Here is a 15,628-nt window from a genome sequence, read left to right on the forward strand (position 1 = left end):
TATTGCTCTTGCTGCCTACTGTGACAAGATTTTACTTCGAATCGCTCTCTTGCAGGATACAAAAAGCTGACCAGTTTCAGTCATTCACGACCAACTCGTATTTGCCAGAGTTCGCAAAGAACAATGCGGCATGGCAAGCTAGCATGCCAAACTGTCCGGTTGGGTTAGGAATCGGGTACAACACGACGACCGCTTGAAACTACTAGCTGTTAAAGCTACTGATGAACGAGTTAAGAATGATATGAGATCATATGGTCGAATCTTATCATTCACTTTGAAAGTAACGGATGTCTGCTTTGCAGTGCGCGAAATAGATGTAAAGGATGTATACTAGTGAACTTTCTCCTGGCTCAGAGTATAGTCTAAAGAAAATAACATGATTCCTATAAATTCCCGGAAATAGTCATTCTCTTACCTCACGAACAAGTAATATTCCTGTCCACTTTTCACACCAAGCGCTACAACTTAGATCGATACGCATCAAACAACAAACTGTTCCCATCTTAGTGCCAAGAACACCCTGTTTAACGACAACCTTCTCTTAGCTAAAGTAGCTTTATACTTAAAATGTTGAATGGATTCTCTCTTCCTGAGAGAACCCGTTTGTACGATTGTACTCGGGTTAAAGTTAAGGTGAACCAAAGATATATTTTCCGTGATTATCTTCTTAACTACAAGACTTGGCTTTTTGTACATAAGGTATATGATCTTGTATGTCCCTAAGTCAGTTCAGCATGAATATACTTTTGATCCCCTTAATGGTTAACCGAGAGCCGAATATCTAGTCTATGCCCTTTGCTATGATGTGTGTCCTTGAGTTGTGTGTGTCGTATAACCAGCTAGTGCTGTTATTCTAACACTCACAACTTTTTCTTTTATAACTATATGACTCCCTGTAGTATCTAATCAGGTTACACTAATTATGATATTAATAACCTTATTATATAACCCTATAAGTTAAGCTACTTACATTATATAATAAATCACTAATATTAAAACTCTAAGCAACTATCTATTCTCTTTTTACTTAGTTAAATAGGTAAGTTATATATTAATAAAGTTCTTTTTTTCCTTATTAATTTTATTTCTACTTTTACTATTAATATAATTTTTTTTTTTTTATATAATAACTTTAAGTATTTAAAACTTTTTTTATTTATTTTTTTTTTATTTTTTTTTTATCCTTTATATATATTATTTTTTTATATAATTAATTAATAATAATTTTTCTTTTTTTCTTTAATTAACTTTAATAATAACTACTTATATATAAGATTTCTTTTTATATATTTCTTTTTATTAATTTATTAATAATACCTTATATAATTAATTTATTATATTTTTTATTACTACTAGTAGTTTAATTTTTAGTAATATTAGTATATATACTAATATATTTAGTAGTTATTAGCTTTATCTTTTAACTAGTAACATTAATAATTATGCTTTTTTATTAGCTTTAGCTATTAATATATATTACTTTTATTTTTACTTTATCTTTATATATTAACCTTAACTATAAAATAAGGAGTATCTTATTATTAACATACTATTACGTAATATTAAGATCTATATCACTAGTAACACTTCTGTCTAGCAGTTTATTACCAGTATTATCTACTGCTAAGACTACTTTCTTGTAGTCTTAGTTTAGTCTTATAGTTATATAGCTATTGTTTATAGCAATAAATACGTAACTATTAACTCCCTGCGCTTCCGCTAATATACCTGTATTCCTACCTTTCAGGGTAATACCTGCGCCAAGTGCGTCTAGTAGTCGCATAGCGCTTACTGTACCCACTATAGTCAAGATGTTGATTTGTCTAATAACCTGGGCAATAATGATAACGATGATAACAACAGTAGCCTTAGCAACTACAAGGCTCTTAACGTTATTAATGCTTATAAGCCTTATACGCTTAGTAATAAGCTTAGCAAGAACATTAGCAAGGGTAGTCGCTTTCTTAGCACTTCTGCTAGCCTTATAGTTATTAACAAAAAGTAATTATATAACTTCTTTTTCTTAAAATCTTATATAATAATTAAATAAATTATATAATATAGTAATTTAAAAAGGTTATAGATATAATAGAAGTATAATCTAATATTAAGATTAAAATTAGTAGTAGTTAAGTATATTAGATATCTTTTTAAGGTTATACCTTATTTTTAGATAATTAATAATATATAGTAGTAAAGTTATATAAATTAATTATTAAGTATTTTCTTTTAATTTTTTAATATATACTTTAATTTAAATCTTTAATATATTTATTATAATTAATTATTTAAGTACTAAATTTAGTGATTTCTTAGTAAAAGTATTAATAAGGTTATTTTTTCTATTAATCTATTTTACTTCTAAAATCTTTTTCTTTTTATATAACTTATATAGACTTATAATATTAATTATAAGCCTCTTTTTATCTATTATACTTAATTATATAAGGTACTTATATAGAGATTATAAGTCTAAATAGATAATAACTAGAATCCTTAGAAGTTATAATATATAAAGGATCTTAGTAAGTATTATACTAAGAGATATCTTATTATTAAATCTTATAGTTATCTTATATAACTTACTTATAAGTATACTTTATATAATTCTCTTATATTTTATTAAACTCTAGTATATAATATTTCTTTTAATCTAAAAGTCTATTATTATATAAGCTATTTTTTTAGCTAGTATAATAATAAATCTAAGTTATAATAATAAATCTAAGTTATTTATAAATAATTTATCTATAAAGATATATATTTTTATATAATAGAGATTAAGAAGAATATATACAAGACTTTATATAGAGTTATTAATTTACTACTAAAGTTATATATTTAAAGCTTTAATATTCTTCTTATTAGGTTCCTTAGTTTAAGCTATAGTTAATAAGTTATATAATACCTTTAGTTAATAAATAGATATAAGGTATACTTCTTTTACCCTTTAAGAAATATACTACTAATATATATTATATATATTAAAATTAATAAGTTTTAGGTGTTTTATTTAGCCTTTTTAAGTAAAAGTAATATAGTTATTATATAATTAAATTTTTCTTTTATTAAAGTTAATTTTATTATTAAGTAATAAGGTAGTCTTTAGTTTTATATAAAGTCCTTTTTTTCTTAGCTTTTCTTTTTTTTTCTAAGAAAAAGTAAGTATAGTAAAGCTAAGTGTATTATTTGTCTATATAGCTATAATCCTAAAGGTATCTAGTCCTTCTATTATATATAGTAAGTATAGATTATATATTAACTTTATTATCTTTAGATCTTTCTTATAATACTTAGAATAGGTTTTATACTAGTATAGGCTTAACTTTACTAGGTTATATAGTAGTTTTAAGATATAGAGAAGTATATTCTTAAGGTATTTATCTTTTAACTCCTTAGGTAGTTATATAATAATTGTCCTAGTTAAACGATTATCTAATTATATATATACCTAAGTTATGTCTCTAAGTTCTTTTTTGTATTTATAGTTTTATATAAGGGTAGGTCTAATTGTAAGTATAAGCCTTTAGCTTATTTATTAGATAGTAGGTACCTAGGTTAAGAGTTCTTCTTTCTCCTAGTCCTTATACCTTTATATAATAAGTCTTAACTTCTTATATAGCTTAGATAATAAGTTCTTAATCTTTTATATTATTTATATCTTATAAATATAAAAATAGTTATGCTTTTTTAGATTATATAGTATAAAAATAAAAACTCCTTAGTTAATAAGGTTATTTATTTTTATTTAGTTTAACTTTTTATATAAAGTACTTAACGTATATGCATAGCGAGTCGCCCATCATAGCGAGCCGCCCACCTTTCACTACCCTCCAGCCATTTGTGTAAGTCAATTAAGCCACATCGTACGAAATCAATTGAAACTACTCATCAGCCTCTTCTTCAGAGGTCTCCCAAACTACCTGACATGTTCGTACATTATGTCCAGTCTTTCCGCAGTTACCACATCGCCGCCCGCGCGATTCACCCCCCTCCGTACGAGCACCCTCTTGACGCATGTTTTCGCCTCCAGCATCAACAACCCCCTTTTCTACCCGTATTGCCTCAGCTTCAGCTGTATTAAGTGACCCTCCAAGACGTAGTTGGGTTTTCTTAGCTCTCCGGCGCTTACTTAGTATCTCATTTGCCGTACGAAGCCCGCGGCACTCGGCTTCAACAAGAGCTAGTTTGTGTGCTAACTTGCTAATACCTTTAGCTTGCAAATCAACAACCTCGTACAAATGAGTTGGTGAGCTATCTTGATGACTAGTGATTCTTTTCTTAAGTGAAGCAGAGCTTCGTACGGCGTCATGTGCTGTGGTTGGTGTCTTTGGGTCCCAGGAGCCCTGGCTGCTTGGGCATGAGTTGGATGGTGTTGGCGTCTTTGGCTTGAAATCCAGGCGGGAAAGAACTGCTTCTGGGTCGAATGGTACAAGGCCAGCCTGTCTAAAACCAGCTTGTACGTTTTCTTTGCTTATTGAAGTAAAAAAGGCTGCCTTGAAGGCAGGAAAGAAATCATCCTTAGTAATGTGCGTAATCTGCATCCGCATCATCTTCTCGATTTCCTTGCCATATGAAGCCTTCAGCGGACTAAAACAGCCAACATCAAGAGGCTGAAGCTCGTGCGATGAATGCGGAGGCATGCAAAGAGCAATAATGCCGTGTTCCTTGCAGTAATCGTCAAACTTGGTGGATTTGTGGCTGTTGTGGCCATCAAGGATTAGGAGCCGTTTAACACCCTTCGTGCGAGACTTTGTGCACTTTTCAAAATGTTTTAGCCAATCTAGGCCAATCTCATTTGTAGTCCATCCATTTTCGCTAGGGTGGACGCGCCATTCGGGTGGGAATTGGCCATTGGTATACCATGAGAGTAGGTGATATTTGCCCTTAACAATGACGTATGGAGGCAGCGCCCAGCCATCTGCACATACGCCCTGAATGACAGAAACCCATTCGCGATTGCCAGGCTGCTTCGTACGAGGCCTTCCACGGCGGTCAGAGGTTGTAATAACCTTTGCGTGCGACAGCATTCCCATCAAGAAGCCCGTCTCATCAAAATTGTAGACATCGTCATCGTGTATTCCGTACTTCGCGATTGTGTTTCGTACGAGGGCAAACCAGGCCTGCACAATTGCAGGATCTTCAGCCAATGCCCTCTGATAGTCGATTCTACGTCGAAAACGCGTCTTTAGTTGTGGTTGGCGTCGTACGAAGTTCTCTGCCCATCGCGGTCCGACACGCGTCGCGTCACGTTCGTCAAGGAGACAATCGGCCATATCTCGTACGTCGTCAAGTCGCGGTGGAAATCCTCGATCGATCAGGTCAATAACTCGTTCAAGAATCACAGTTTCTTCCACCTGAGTCATCTTCATTGAATTCGTACGAGTTTCGCGTCGTGGTAGAAGTCCAGCGCGTCGGTCGCGAAGTGTAGTTCTCGGGACCTTATAGATAGAAGCTGCTTTTCGAACGGATAGTTTTGGGTCCTTTTTAATAGCTTCAATTGCAAGGATAATGCGACTTTCATTTGAAGAGGAACTCATGGTCGTACGTAGAGGAAGGTTGTTGTGAAGGTGAAGAGTGTAGAATTAAGGAAAAGTGGGCGGCTCGCTATGATGGGCGACTCGCTATGCATATACGTTAAGCTATAACTTTTCTATTAACTTTTTATAGTCTTTTTTTTTTTAAGATAGAAATACTTAATTAGTATATAGTAATTATTATATAGCCCTTTTTTAGCCTTTTTTTAGCCTTTTTTTTTTATTTAGTTATTTCTAAGGAATAAGTTATATAATATCTAAATCTAATTATACTATATCTTAATAGTATAGTTTGATATATGTTATATAAAACTATATAGGACTATTAATTATCTTAATTGTTACTATATAGCCTTTTATAGCCTGGACTTTATATAGTCTAGTTTATCTCTTGTTTTTTTTCTATACTAAAACCTTACTTTAGATTAGTAGTAATAGTATACTCTAGAGGTTAAAGTTATTTCTAGTGTTAATTATATAATTAATCTTTACTTTTATATAAATACTTTAAAGTATTTTTATTGTTTTTTAGATTATTTTTGCTCTTTAAGTGTGTTACCCCTCTGGTAGGGCAAGTCCTTTAGAGGAGCGGTCAGATCTATTGTGTAGTCTGACAGACCTTGCGGTTGATGTAGTGAACCTGCTTCACTAAAGATAGGATCTAGAAGATGAAGGTGAAAGAAGTTGATTCCCTTAATGACCCTATGGGAGGTCTACCTTATATAGTGGTAGACCTCCCGTGTCTATCAGCAGGGGTAACATATACCCCCCCCGCCTTAAGATATTGCTGTGCCGGTAATATCTTACAGGGTCATTGTCTATATAGTCTAGCTAAAATATCGCTATACCTACCTTCTTCTTTGCTAATCCTATCAGTAAATCCGTTTCTATCCTCTATCTATTACTATGGCCCTAATGCCATGAATTCCAATAAAGATCATAAGTCCCGGACCCCGCTTAGTGTCAGCCTTCCCGTATAATCCGTCATATCTCCCGTTTCCTCCGCCATTCCTCACAGATCCATATCCCCTAGCAGCCTATTTGTTCCCTTGCCCTTGTTAGTGCGCGCCTTCTTGGTGGGGGTGCTGGTCATAGCGCCAGGAGCGTTACGTTTCTTGGTGGCCTTGGCATAGGGGTTAGTGGCCTTCTGGGCTTTAGCAACGCCCTTGGCGCTGAAGGCGTGAGGTTCAACGTCAGGCGGGCAAGGGTTGCCGTTGCTGCGACTACCAGTTACGTTTCTGCTTAACTTACTGCCCCCAGTGGTAGCCTTGCCATGGGAGTTAGCAGGGTTAGTAGTATAGCTATTTTGATTCTCCTAAATTAAAAGCCGGTCTACCACTATATTAGTCTTATAGTCAATAGCATTAAGCTTGTTAAACATTACGTTAAACTCCTCGAATTTTGCGGCAAGCTTAGTAAAAATTAAGACCTTGCAATGAACTTCGGCAGCAAGTTCACTATGCAACTAGTTAATTATATTATTCTAAGCGATATTATTGTCTTTTTTGGCCTTAATTTTAACGTAAAGCTGGTTAATAGCCTTATCATAGGTTACAATAAGGTCCTTGAATTTAGCTTTAACTTTGCCTTACTAGGTAATAACCCCCTCTTTTTATTAGAGAAGTGTCTCAATGGCAGGTGTGCTGCCAGTAGCCCTGCTGGTGAATCTAGTGTCCCTGACTTGTGCTAGGCTTGACCTCTGCAGTTCAGCAAAGCATCTGCCAATAGACTTAACAAGATATCTGTTCTTGTGCAACATACGTACTGCCAGAACCTGCGCGTGAGATAGTAGCTTTGCCAACCAACCTAATACGCCAGTCATCTTAGCATCCCAGGCTCTCTGACAGGCTTCCTTAATACCATGGACAACGTTATTCGTGACAAATGAGGCGTTACTATTCTCTTGCTTGGATTTTTTCTTAAAGAACTCATTAAAAATAACGAGTACCTCCTTACAAAGCTTATCATCAGAGGTAGCAGCCATCTCTCTGTCAAGGGCAAAGATAGCATCCTCAAGGAAACAATAGTAATTGCTAGCCCTGCTATAGCGGTTACTTCTACCAGCTTCATCATAGGCAGGGGTAGGAGTGTTGACCATCTGGATAAACTTATTGTCACTGTCCTCCTCGTTGGAGTCGCCATCTCTGTTGTCGTCAGAGCTGTCATTCTCATTGCTCAGGGAGGCTACGTTATCAGCTCCATTGTCGTCTCTATTGCCAAGGCTAATAAGGCTCTCCTTTAGGCTAAAGGAAGTATTGGTGCCTTCAAAAAGTTTGTTCACGTCATGACTTCCACCAGTGTCCATGATGTTACCTCCTCTGCCAACAGCAGGGTCACCAAAAATCGAGATGCCAGTCAAGTTGTTGTTTTTGTCAGGTGCCAGCCAAGCAGCCTCATCGCCAGGGGCATCAGTAATAGGCGTGAGAAAAAGAGGCTTAATGATGGCGTTGCCGCTGTCCTTGGCTTAGGTAATTATTATTAGGTTTAGCAGTAAATGTGTCAGGAAGAAAGGTAAGTCTGTTGTTATTAAGGTAAAAATATTAAAACAAAAAGGTAAGGAAAAGGTTACTACTAAAGTTACTACGTAGAGTAATAGTGTTATCAATGGATCTAATAGGGATAATAACTATCTAAAAAACAAAAAAAACAAAAAAAAAATTTATGAGGCTGAAGAGAGAAGAAAAGGTGAGGTTGAGGTAAGCAATATTCTATTAGCTGATATAGGTGCTAGCGGCCTACGCCCACGCCTATTGCACCTTCCTTTCTTGCTCTGCCCTCTTGACAAGGTAGGTACATCCAAAGATTTCCTTTCTTGCTGTGCAGGAGGTCTATCAGTGTCCGTTGGTCCTGTGAAGCTTGCTACTATCTCTGGATATCTTAGGGTAACTCATAAGTTGTCTGCCCAGGGATAATCACTTCAATCTAAGATTTTGTAGGTATATCGGTAACGATTTCCCCGTCAAGCCTTAAGATATTCCTTCTACTATACTTAGCTATTTAGTTAATCAGATAGGCTGATTTAAACTTATCCACGAGTTCTTGGGCCATTCTAATCAGTTCTAGGCATAAGACCCAGCTATTGTCCTTGGCAGTGAAGCCTTTCTATCTAACAAGGAATTCAACGCAAAGTTAGTTACATAGCTAATGGATATGTTGTGTGATAATCCTGTCCAGTTCCCAGATGTCTTCTCTGCTTGTACTGTTAACTGCCACTAGCTATGGCTAAGTGCTTCCTTGTTGAAAAGGATCTTTTTCCTAGGCTGGTTTCCAGAGTTATGCCACCAAGACTACTAGGTGAACCCGCCATATAGCCAGGAAGTCAAGTTTAGTAGCCAGAACGCCTTTTATCTTAACTATCTTGAAGGGACCAGCTTGCTCTGCTGACCATTTCCGCTTAAGATGCCCAGGCAAATGGTATCCCTTTCCTAGGCAAAGGTAAACCATGTCCCCTTATCGAAAATCAACTAGATCATGCTTTTTGTCATATCTATCTTTTGCTATTACTCCTGTGATGTCAATTGACCTGATAGCCTCTTCCTGGTATAAACAGCAAAGGACTTTAATACTGGTCTAGGTGCCCTTGTCTTCTATGCTAGTAACCAGTGTGATTACTAATCTTGGCCTAAATCCCATCACTACCTCATTAGGCAAGCATCCTATGGAGAATACTAGAGTGTTATTAAGGTTGAATTGTAGAGCTAGGAGTATCCTTGTCTAAGGCACATCTGGCGTCATAGTAGTATGAAATCAGATTGCGATTTCTATTGTCTGGTTTTTTCTCTCGTTTATGCTATTAGTTTGTACGTAGTATGACATAGAAAGGAGGAGTTTAACGTTTAGAGCAGTGAATATGTTCTGCCAGATGATAGAAGTGAATTTTAGATCTTGGTCAGATATAATTTATTATAGTAATCCCCAGTTTATAAAAAGAAGTATCTGAGCCAAAACCACTACCTAATCTGCTGCCATATATGTTATGTACCTTGTGATTAGTAATGTCTGTTTACTAAATAGACAAGAGACTATATATAATATATCTAGCCTAGGTCAATTTGGTATTAACTAGAAGGTACCTGCTAACGGCATGTTAAGCATATTGGTAATAAAGTTAATAGTGATAATGTGGAAAGGGGTCATATAGACTGGGATAGGCTGTAATTCCCCTAGCGTTTTTCTTCTTGATTTCTGGTATTCCTAACAAGTAGGACAGTATTTAATGTAGCTAGAAACTTTTGCCTGCTTTTGTCTAATAAGAAGGCCTTTGAGCTCATAGGTCATCCTATCTTCCCTAAAGTGGTGTTTGTTGTTATAAGTAAGTCATAGTACTTCCTGCTCACAGCTGATTAGGATACAGAGTCACTGTCGTCCTGTTGTTTCTATATGGTAAAGAAGACTATGGTCAATAGCCCACAGCAAGACCCTGTCCCTGCATTAGGCTATGTCAGGAGTGACATATTTCTTGTTTTTCCTAGCTGCTGCTTACTGTTACAATAGAATCCTTCAGTATTTTTTGTCCTATTAGTATCCTTGTCTAAGCTTACTTCTAAAATCATCTGTGATTCCTAGCATAGTGACCCTAGTCCCTTAGTCAATAACTATCTTATTCTCTGCATAGTATACTACTACTATAATGTCTATTAATTCGTCTTTTATACTAGTTTTAGCCTTAAAGTGATCACCCTTAAACGTAAGTAACTATAACAATACGTCTAGTATAACATTAAGTTTGCCTAGGATATAAATAATATAGAATTCAAATTATAACAAGTAAATTACTACTATCACAAGTTTTAGGTTAGCTTTGTTAAGGTTCATCATTTTAAGCAAGGTGTGTGTTACTATGCCTGCTGTTACTGTGTGGTCTGTAAGGATATTAACTAGCGAGCTGTTGGACTGGACCATTTTGCAGAGCTTACAGACAACCCAGATAACTACTGTGACTTCTGCTTTTATAGCCCTATAGGCCTTCTTGGCCTTTAAGGTGGCTCTAGACAGGAAGAGGACAAGACAGACATGCTTGACAGGGATATTACGGCCAAGGATCTTAGTCTCATCCCAGTTAATATCTAGCTAGAAGATGAAAAGGCTAAAGGTACTTTAATAGGTATCAATCTTGAAAAAGAGGGCTTAGTATAGGTCATGGTGAAATCTGAAAGCCTAGTAGCAAAGGTTGTCCTGGAGTATGTTAAATGTAGCGTGTTCAGCATTAATGCCTTTAAACGTGGCTTTCTATACCTGTTTTTGTTAGGTAGTTTAGTTAAGGGTAGCTTAAAGTTTTTCTTCTAACCTTATTCTAGTGAAAAGAAGTTTTTTTCTGTTCTATAGCAGGGTAGATATAACGTTAAACCAGGAAATACTTTCCTTAAGCCAGCCTACCATACCTAAGTAGGTTTCTAGGGCCACTATTAACAACAGAAACTTGATTTTCTTAAATGCTGTAATACGGTCATCTATGCAAGCAATTCTGCTGCCATTAATGACGTAACCAAGGAATTTAACGCTAAAGTATTCTACAAATGACTTTATTGCTAATAAATAGAGGCAGTTTTTTTTAATAATTTTAAGAACAATCTCGAGATATTTAGCATAGTCTTTATTATTGTTACTAAAAATAACAATATCATTAATATATACCTTCACAAACTCCTAATACTTATAGAATAGTTAGTCTATATATCTCTGCGCAAACGTAGACGTATTCTTAAAGCCCATAAGGATAACATAGGACTTCTTGAGCCCCCTAAGAGAGATAACAACCATTTTGTCTTAGTAGGCTAAATAGATAGGTAGTTAATGGAAAAAACCTGTAGTATCTAGGACTATGATTCTAGATTTACCTTATATAGTGCTAATAATGTTGTCTTGGTCTAGAAGAGGGTATATGTTGGGTATAGTGACCTTGTTAAGTGGCCTGAGGTCTATAACTGGTTATGCTTTAGGCTTACTGTCTACCACGCAATTTACAACGAAAGTTAAGCAAGCAATTAAGGCTAGTTGTCTTATCCAGCTCATCTTTCTAGCCTTATAAAGTTTATCGTGATAGTTATCAAGGAAAGCTTTATCTGCATACCCTAGGGGGTATAGCTACACCAGCGTCTTCTGGTTTTACCATCCTTCCACTAAGTCAACTCACATTCAGTCCTCATCTTTCATTAGGACAACACCCCTGTCTTGCCATACGTCAAATTTATCCAGGATTCCAGCATATACCTTTGCCCATCAAGAGCTACCTGCTACAACAGAGACTCCCTGGCTAGACGTTTAACATAGGATATTTGCTGGTTTTGATACTCTGTAGTCAAGGATTGTGTACAGGTTAGGCCTCTCTGTTGTTGGTTGGGCTCCCGGGGAATTGCTTTTTGCTTGTTTACCTGGTTCAGGGACACTCAGCAGGTTCCCTGACGGGTCTTGTAGCAGGCACGCTGTATTAGCCTATCCAACGTAACACACGTCAGCTTATGCTTCTCCATTAGTAATAGTCCCTAAGTGTTCTCTTAAGTGAATGATAAGGGTGCTAGGGCTATTATTTCTTATAATAAGGCGTTTTAGTGTATCTTATGATAATATAGCATCTAGTATGCTAGGTTTTACAGAGTAAAAGTAGTATATGTCTTTGGGATCCTGTAGTTCTTTTATCTATGGCAATAAGAGGTCATTAAAGTCAACTATAAAAAAGACTTCTTAACCTAGCAGTATAGCAACCTGGTGTATAGCTTGGACTTGACGTCTAACCAGTGTTGGCCGTCGTATAATCTGGACTAGCACTATGAGGTTACATGTAGATCGGAAGGTAACTTGCAAAAATACAAAGTCAATCTTGACTCTATGTTTGATATAAAATGGTATGCCTAACAACAGTCTTGGGGCTAAGTGGTTGATAACCTTAGCTTCTACATAGAAGTGTCCATCCATGAGATTGTTAGCTATGGTGCTAGGGATATAGAAATCAAAGGAGACTTTTCCTTTGACTTGGACGCCTACCCTGACTCCATTTAGTATGCGCTGGTGATTATGATCCTACTTTGTGTTCTGCGTAAACGTGGTAATCTAGGCGCAGTCCACAAGGGTTGCTGCACTCCCTGTGTCAAGGTATACTTCTGTTGTTTGTTTCCCTAGGTCTGATGTGATGCTAAGCCTCATATATGTTGCTACTATTGGGTCATTAAGGATATCTGGTCGTGGGTTAGCCTCCACAATCAGACGATCTCAGGCCATGTGATAGATGCCCCCACTGCTTTTAGCGTTTAGTAGTAGAGTAAGGCTTTTTCTGACACCAAGGGCACTACCAGCAAAGGAGTTGTGTGCGTTGAACTTGTTGGTTTGTTTCCTGTAGTGTATGATTCGACAAAGTTCATTACTGATTTTGGAGGATCATCGTTATCTTCTCCATCCTTGCCTTCATCTCCAACCCAATATCCTTGACTTATCAGGTTACTAGTAACCTCCTTAGCATCTAGGTCGTCCTTGTAGATCATACTCTTGACCCAGTAAGCGCTAACGCCCATGCCTACATCCTTAACGTATAGTTTCTATGGCCATTATGTCTAGTGAGAGTAGTAGGGAGGGGGTTACTGCTGGTCCTGGTTACTGAATTGTTACTCTTAGCGTATAGGTCGGTATAGTAGCCGATCCTGTATACCTAGCAACGAGTATCTTTAGCGTCAGGGTTAGCTATAATCCTTCCTGAATTCTTACTGCCCTAAGTATTCCTACCTTTCCCACAGCCTTGCTTGTTATCTCTATGGCTATGTCTTATAGTCATATAGTTAGTATTTAGCCCTATCTCCATAATATATGCTCTTATCATCCCCTCTGCTATTCTCTTCTTGACTTACTAGGCCTAGGTCTAAAAAATAGGTTACTAGCTTTATTTCCTCTTTAAGCACATCTCAGAGTACCTGCTGTTTTTCCTTAGCCTTGACGAGGTATACGTTAATTATGTCGCTTTCCCGTGGCTCTGGATATAGTAGGTATAGATATAAATGTAATGTTAATCTGAAACGAATAAGCAGTTAAAGGTTAGTAACGTCTCCCTATGCTCTGGCGTAAGCAAAGGCTGTTGTAGCGAAGGTCCTGATTAGTTTCCCGTCAAGGTTATCCTGGGCTATGTATAAGTGTATGTCAAACCAATCTTTAGCAGCACTTGGACATAAACCAAAGACTTTCTTTAAGGCCATAAACCAGTTATTAAGACTAAGAGTAAGTATAACTTGCTTAACAGTAGAGAGTTATTCTTAATACCAGATAATAGCAGCTCCCCACAGAAGTTTAAATAGCCCTTGGCATAAAGTGTTCCTTGTAGATTCTGTCATAGCCTCTGTTGTGACTGACTGTATCCAGAGGTTCATGTTGTAGTAATAGACCTGTTTTCCGTCAAAGAATACCCCTCCTTCAGGGAATTTATTGTATGGGGCGTTAAGCTAGAAGATTCTACACTCTATTAATTTCTACGCCTAAGTGGTTACTTGTGAGGATGATGTTATTGTCGCTAGGGTTAGTATGTTTGACTATATATTGCAAAGAATATTAGTGAACTTGCTGATAAGCTGTGTAAGTGTAGCGTCTGAGGTCTTGGTCTGCTGGACCATATAGGTTGACCCCAGCATATCCTAGGGTTCCTTTGTTGTTGCCAGTGGGGGGCTACCTAGGCAGGTGAAGGTCTGGTGATCTTCTGCCTTGCTTATTAGTTCTTATATAAGGTTGGCGCTAATCAAGGGTGTTAGATGCAGTGAAGACCTTGCCCTGTCCCCTGATGATCCTGACATATCCCTGGTCATTGGAAATAGCAGTAGGGCCAAGTTTTTTAGCTGAAAGGGGGTTCAGTGCCGTCCTTGCAGCAGGTTGCTTGCCTCGTGATCCATGGCCGCAATAATAGTCCCAGGCCAGTTACTTAGGCCACCCTGGTCCTCTAAAATTAAAGACATGTCGCTAACTACGTCTTCGTCTCCAAGGAGCCTGTCTTGGTGTGCAAGCCAAACAATCTGCCTTGCTGTTTGTAGGTGCCTCTTAATTTCTCTTTTAAGATCCTACTTAGGAAAGTATGACGGTGAGATATAGGCTTTGTTGTCAAAAAAGAGGATCTCGTATTGTTTGTCGTTAGGGTTAACGCGCTAAGATACTGTAGATAGTTAGGTATAGTTCCATCAAAAGCTGTCTAAGAGACCATAAACTAATGGTTTGTCTGGCTTCTGTTCGATAAAGCGCTGTATATAGCAGATATCTTGGATATAGGCATGGGTTAGTTGTGCCCTGTAGCATGAGGTCAGTTCGAAAATTTTGCTTTTTGATTTGCTTAGCTAGGTATCTACTGCTACTGTTATAGTAGTAATGGTATAGCTGGCTTAATTAATAAGAGGTATTTAAGTGTATCTGTAAGGTTCCAGATTTGACTGTAGCACTTCAGTCCCTTAGGTCTTATTGTCAGCTGTGCCTAATGTTGGTGTTGGTGTAATGGTGTGTAGGGTAAGTTATTATATTATTGCCTTTGTTAAGCCGAGGTTTACTTCTTGGTTGTCTACCTTGACGGGAGACGAGATTTATATAGCGAATTTGTTTCTTAACAAGAGCCAAGGAATAAAGTGGGAGGTTATGCTACCACTTATTACTCCTCTGGTAAAGCAAGTCCTTCAAAGGAGCAGTCAGATCTATCGTATAGTCTAACAGACCTTGCGGTCAATGTAGTGAACCTGCTTCACCAAAGATAGGATCTAGAAGATGGAGGTGAAAGAAGTTGATTCCCTCAATGACCCTGTGGGAGGTCTACCTTATATAGTGGTAGACCTCCTGTGTCTATCAGCAGGGGTAACAAAGTGATTTTAAGTAATAGAGGTAAGTCCTTGTTAATCCTTAAATATATACTAAAGATAAGTAGTATAGGTATAATGCTATATAGACTAGCTATGTTATTTAATGCCTTTATAGCTATTTAGAGGATGGTTTTTTTGTTTATGTTGTGCTTAAGCTTAGTATATAAGATATTATATATATACCTTAAAAGAATATAAGCTCTTTTTATTTTATTTATTACTTAATAGGCTTTTATTAGTATTTCTTTATATAATATACTTATAATATTAATATAATTCTTAAAT

Source organism: Colletotrichum spaethianum (assembly GCF_022836535.1).
Source record: "Colletotrichum spaethianum MAFF 239500 DNA, contig10, whole genome shotgun sequence".
NCBI classification, from domain to species: domain Eukaryota; kingdom Fungi; phylum Ascomycota; class Sordariomycetes; order Glomerellales; family Glomerellaceae; genus Colletotrichum; species Colletotrichum spaethianum.